General features: G+C 39.9%; 1 pseudogene; it reads left to right on the forward strand.

The window, feature by feature from the left end:
- Positions 1-4,032: 4,032 nt before the first annotated feature.
- Positions 4,033-4,150, forward strand: LOC124614088 (annotated as a pseudogene).
- The last annotated feature ends 1,996 nt before the right edge of the window (positions 4,151-6,146 follow it).

Here is a 6,146-nt window from a genome sequence, read left to right on the forward strand (position 1 = left end):
CTTATAGGAGGCATATCAAATATAAATTAGTTTTTCACTAATCACGAACTAAACAAACACTAACTAAGTAAACACTCTGCACAAAACACGAATTTGTTTCGTGTATCAGTTGACAAAAGCAAACTCAGTAGATTAGGTCACAGACAACTTTTTTTTTTTTTAAATTTTATATGACTTGAAGTCAAATCCTTTTAAGCCGTACGAATTGTAACGCGATTTTTGTTTGACTGATGTAATGACGTGGAAACTGATGCATTTTATCTCGCGTGCCGAAACTAATACAAAAGAAACGCGAGTTTCGGAACGCGACATTAAACTTCTCGAACTATGTATTCTGTGCTCCAACGCACACACGCACATTGTTTTGATAGATATGATCTTTGACGTTAGGAACACACCTACATTGCTTAGACAACAGTGAGTGCTTGTAATTTAATATGAACTTTATACCATAGCAATAAAGCTCAAATTGACTACGTTTTAGTTACAAATCATTTGTATAGGAAAAAGAAAAGGGCTATTTTTAGGGTTTTTCCAGCAATAATTCTAATTTTTCTCGCCGTAAAAACCATCCTTGAACTTCAACGAACATTTTAAAAAAAGATTTGGCCAAATTGGTCGAGGCGTTGTTGAGTTATGCGCTTACCAACACATTTTGCGATTCATTTTAATATGAACTTTATACCATAGCAATAAAGCTCAAATTGACTACGTTTTAGTTACAAATCATTTGTATAGGAAAAAGAAAAGGGCTATTTTTAGGGTTTTTCCAGCAATAATTCTAATTTTTCTCGCCGTAAAAACCATCCTTGAACTTCAACGAACATTTTAAAAAAAGATTTGGCCAAATTGGTCGAGGCGTTGTTGAGTTATGCGCTTACCAACACATTTTGCGATTCATTTTTATATTATAGATAAAGTTAATTTTTGAAATGCATCAACAAATCTTCAACTATCTAGTGTGACACGAAAGATGACAGAATCGCCGCTCAGACCAAGCCGCAGTACGTAAGTTCCTTAGTACGTAAGTTCCTCCACACACAAAAGTAGTGTCTCCTTCCGGATCGATGTGGCAAATTACACTCGCTTTTTTCTCCGTCGCTTCCGGTTCCGAAGAGCACCTCTTCCAGCACCATCATCCACCAGCATCACGGCATTTCAGCCCATGAGAAATCAGGTAGCTTTCCGTCAAATAACTTACTTCGTCCAACATTTTGAAGTATATTCAGATGGTGTATCATTCATATCCTAGAGTTTCTATTACTAAAATACGTATTGTAACTGACAGGTTATGACGCGACCGTTGATACCAATTCTTATATTTTTTGATTATGTACCTGATTACCATCGACATATTTCTCGCTCTTAGCGAATCCTTATTTATATTAGTCAGCATTGATGCCGGCCGGTGTGGCCGAGCAGTTCTAGGCGCTTCAGTCTGGAACCGCTAGACCGCTACGGTCGCAGGTTCGAATCCTGCCTCTGGCATGGATGTGTGTGATGTTCTTATGTTAGTTAGGTTTAAGTAGTTCTAAGTTCTAGGGGACTGATGACCTAAGATGTTAAGTCCCATGGTGCTCAGAGCATGCTTTCTTTCAGCATGGATCATAATCAACAAATCGATTCACTAATAACTACATACAGCTTCATTTCATCAGTGTAAGGGTGGAGAACGGTCTACTTCGGCAACCTTAGACGTATAAACGTAATATTATAAAATATTTAAAAGAATGTAGTATTCGTTGTTTTCTGCAATGATGGCTACTGTGCAGTGTCAATACCGGACATACGGTTTATGGTGTATTATAGAATCATTCATCACTCAGTATGTGTGAACATTTGTGGAAGAATGAAGGGTTTAACAATAAACTTACCTGTGATTACGGTTGGTAATTTTTTATACGATGTCTTGCATTCCGAAGATTCACTTAATACTCTGGCATTTATTGTACTACCCTTCCTGGCATCGTTTCAGATTCTTGAAATGTGTGATATGTTAGTCGTTGGCTCAGCCATGTACGCTACTTACGATCCAGCTACCAGAGTTCAGGTGCGGCCGTCCTTCTGCCGCCTGTAAACGCCCTGCTGGTAAAACCCGGTCGTTCGGTCACGTTACTCTTCTCATTGCCAGTAGGTCCATCCCGTACCAGCTCATCCACTTTAGCGGTATTGTTATGTTCCACTGTAGCCTAACTGGTTGAGTTATAGTCTTCTGTTGCAAGCGTTACCGAGCTGAAACTAGACCTCAACCACTTAACAAACATTATCTACTTGTTATGTTCAGTACTAGTCAAGTGCTTCCTACACTCGGTTATGTTATAACGATGAGAAGAATATTATAAACCGTAGCTGGAAACATTGTAAATGGCATTTCATTCATTAGGTCGCTTAGACAAGCACTTACTCACGATGTGATTTGTCAGATTACATTGCAGATTCAGTTTTCTCTTATGCTCTTCGTTTGAGAGATTCGAAACCAGTCATCTGAAAACACTCGAAATTGTTTAAAGCCATATTGACTTTTAACTTCTAAGGTATAGACCTCATCTTCACCCAACAATGACAATGCAGAAACGTCTAACAAGGGTACAACAGCTTTAATATCTGTCTGTTCATTCATTAAATACTTTTTGTTCTGTCCTTGTAACCTAAAGATGATATGCCTTGACACATGTTGCTTTAAGAAAATCAATAATAATTTGTAACCGGAAGCAGTCTCTGTAAAGCCTCTTCATACTCGAGACAATGATTATAATTCGATGTTTGCACATACAATGCGGTGTTAACGGCCTAGCGAACCATCGCTGTTCCGTCTAACTACAACGTCCAGAAATTGCGGACAACAATTTTGTCTTTTTGTACAAAGAATTTAATACTGTTGATGGAGTTGATAGGCTGCAAAAAGCTCGATGAGGCCACACTATGTCAATACCGTCACCATACCTCAATAAAGCCTTTAGTATAACGTTTAGGGAGACTGTTGTCTCTCCTATTCACAAGTGTTCACTTCTTCCTCGCGTCTCCTCCCTTCGCACATAATTTACTGCACCCGCCAGAGTCTTCGACTCACTCATGCGGACTCCTCGAGAGGCTGAGGACCCGCCGTCTTTTGTCCTCCCTACCTGCGAGTGGTAATGTTAGGCGATACCCTCCTGGGACCAGCTGTCAGCCATGGTGCACCTCGTACAATGCAGCGTTCCAGACGTAACTGGACGAGCCGACCAGACGCCAAGTACAGCCGGCTAGCTCAGCACTGTCACACCGTGCTCTAGTCGAGCTCATCAACGCTCACTATTTGCACCACTTTCTTTTAATTCGTCACTGTTTCGACATATTTGGTACTGTCTGTTTGTTGCTGTCCTCCAGGCAATTTCTAAGGGGAATCTGTTTTTTAATTGCACGTTGAAAAGTGTCTACGGACGGTGTACTACATAAATTTCAATTATTGTAGCAGTCGACACCAGCCTTTCTAAAACGTCTCGATAATAGCTTATATCAGAATTACGCGAAAAATATCATCACATACAAGTAATTGTTTTATGCAGCATAAGTTGTAACAAATAAAAGAATGTATTTTTAACAACATTTGTGTATAATAAATATGTTTCACACCTTATAACATAGGTTCATCATCATGCTCATTTATTTTAAAGTAAAGTAAGTAATTAAGAAGAAAAGCGATGATGCAGTGTTTCGTTTGTAGGGTCTGTTAAACATGCGCCATGTAATCAATATGTTCCAGAAATTATCAAAACTTTATTAAAGATGCTTCACTTTAATGTGAAAATGTGAAATGATGGTGGTGTATTTAATCCTGTTCTCTGCGTGCCAGACAAGCATGTATTCAGCAATAATGTGAGTAAAGACATCACTGACATAATTTCGGCGTATAAAGACCTCAACTGTAAATAATGCTAAGGGGAAAGGATGATTATTTCGAGAAGTGCACAGTAAAGTTTCAATAATATCTGATAAATAAGATATTTGAAGTATATCCACTGTGATTTATTAGTTCAGGTAACTCATTATTTGGGCAACGGCCTTTCTGCGGTGGCTACACCGGTTCCCGTCCGATCACCGAAGTTAAGCGCAGTCGGGCGTGGCCGGCACTTGGATGGGTGACCATCCGGGCCGCCACTCGCTGTTGCCATTTTTCGGGGTGCACTCAGCCTCGTGGTGCCAACTGAGGAGCTACTCCACCGAATAGTAGCGGCTCCAGTCAAAGAAGACCATCGTAACGACCGGGAGAGCGGTGTGCTTATCTGAGTATGACACGGCGGCCGGATGGTCCCGATGGGCCGCTTGTGGCCTGAAGACGGAGTGCTAACTGATTATTTACAGTGACGATATATTTTCAAATCGTAAATTATATCCAATGTTTTGTCCATTAAAATGCGTTACTTGCCAACTAAGTGCACTTAGTATGGCTTAACACCGATTTACTACCGTTTACTTATTGGGTGAGGTAAAAAAATGTTACTGTGACACCTCTCAAAAATACAAATTTTAAAGGTCCAAACTGTTTCTCTTTATGATACTGAGATTTGCATTACCAATTTTTGCAATAATAAAGTACAAGAACCTCAAACATTAATCTGTGAGTCAGCACAACATGTAATTAATTTTATTTTCGCCTTACTATAGCGGGTGGAGAAGGACAGTCCTTAACATTTCTGCCATCACTCTGTCACGTAAATTCACGTAATCTATGGTAAGGGACACAACACCGTTTTCTTACTTAAAGAATTACTAAAATTTACTTAATTAAAAACAACTTTTGGAGCTCATTTGCTGTCCAGGAATATATTCAGGATCTTTATCTGATATGTAGTTATCAACATGATCATCGGATCTGTACAAGTCGTCCCTGAAAGGCATTTTCCTGTCATGAACCCGCACACGCTACTGCTACTGCTACTACTACTGTTACTCCTCCTCCTATTACTACGACTACTACTACTAACAGTACTAGTAGCAGTCGTGTTTGCGGCGACTAACAGCGTTTATATGCACACGTCCCGACGAATTCGCCATTAGTGAGAATCTGATATTAGAGACAGAGCTGCCATTTCTTGGTTTATTGTGGAAATATCAAGTAATATGAATAAAGTAAACCACGTACCATGTTTTATATGTAACAACTCTTTTATCATAAACTGTTCCTTACCATTGTTTACAGCCGAGGTCTTCATATTACTTTCTTAATGTGCACACTAAAACAAATAAATCTTTCAGGACAGCGACAAATTTCAACACATAATCTCCCTGACACACGCAGCGAATAGGTCTCACGACAGTCTAAAGGAATCATGGGGACAGATCATTTTTCATGTCCAGCGGACAATTAAATTAATGAAGCCACAACATCGCAAATATCAGTAAATTTTAAGGCCGTTACGTTCAAATTTCGGCTGCAGACACTCCGTTGTGTAGGGGTACCAATTTCTCCCTCGCTCGCTCGCTGACTTCGCGCTGCAGCAGGTGAGTCAACCTTGACATCAGGAGTTGGGCTGCCCTGCTGGCTGGAAGCCTCTGGAACCGTCTTCACTGCCACCACCAGTAAAGCTGACGATAGGAACCTTCTTTAAGATTTCATCGGATTTCTCTAATTATTACTCGCCAGGGACTGGGCGATTTATCGCTAGTGTTTTATGGTATTTCCGTGTCTGTCTCTTTTCCTACAGCAAAATAGCTGCGTGCTTGGTAATTCAGAATTTCGTTCCAATTCCAAAACAAAACTGCCTCGCATTTATTCTATTTTAGACAAATAAAGTACTTAGGCAGTATGCCTATTAGTGTTGTGTCAACGTATAAACAAGAAAGATTCTACTAGATTTTAAGGTCACTCTCAAGGGGAGGCCACGACGTTTGGAATGCGAATTTACTGCAAACTTCGTACAGTCGTAGTATTCCATGAGGACAACAAAATGTGTAAGCATTAGCGCGTACTTCTCAAGCGTTATTGAGAAAATCGCAAGATAATTTCAGTCGTCAAATATGTACCTGTGCGTGGCCATTTTCACCATGAAGCGGCGGCAGCCGAGTGGTTAGCGTTCAAGCCCCGTAATCACTGGATCGAGTCCCGTTCGTCTGTTTTTTTTATTTTCAACACAGTCATTTTCTTTACTATTTATATTACAATTTAT

Source organism: Schistocerca americana, chromosome 4, assembly GCF_021461395.2.
Source record: "Schistocerca americana isolate TAMUIC-IGC-003095 chromosome 4, iqSchAmer2.1, whole genome shotgun sequence".
Classification (NCBI taxonomy): Eukaryota; Metazoa; Arthropoda; class Insecta; order Orthoptera; family Acrididae; genus Schistocerca; species Schistocerca americana.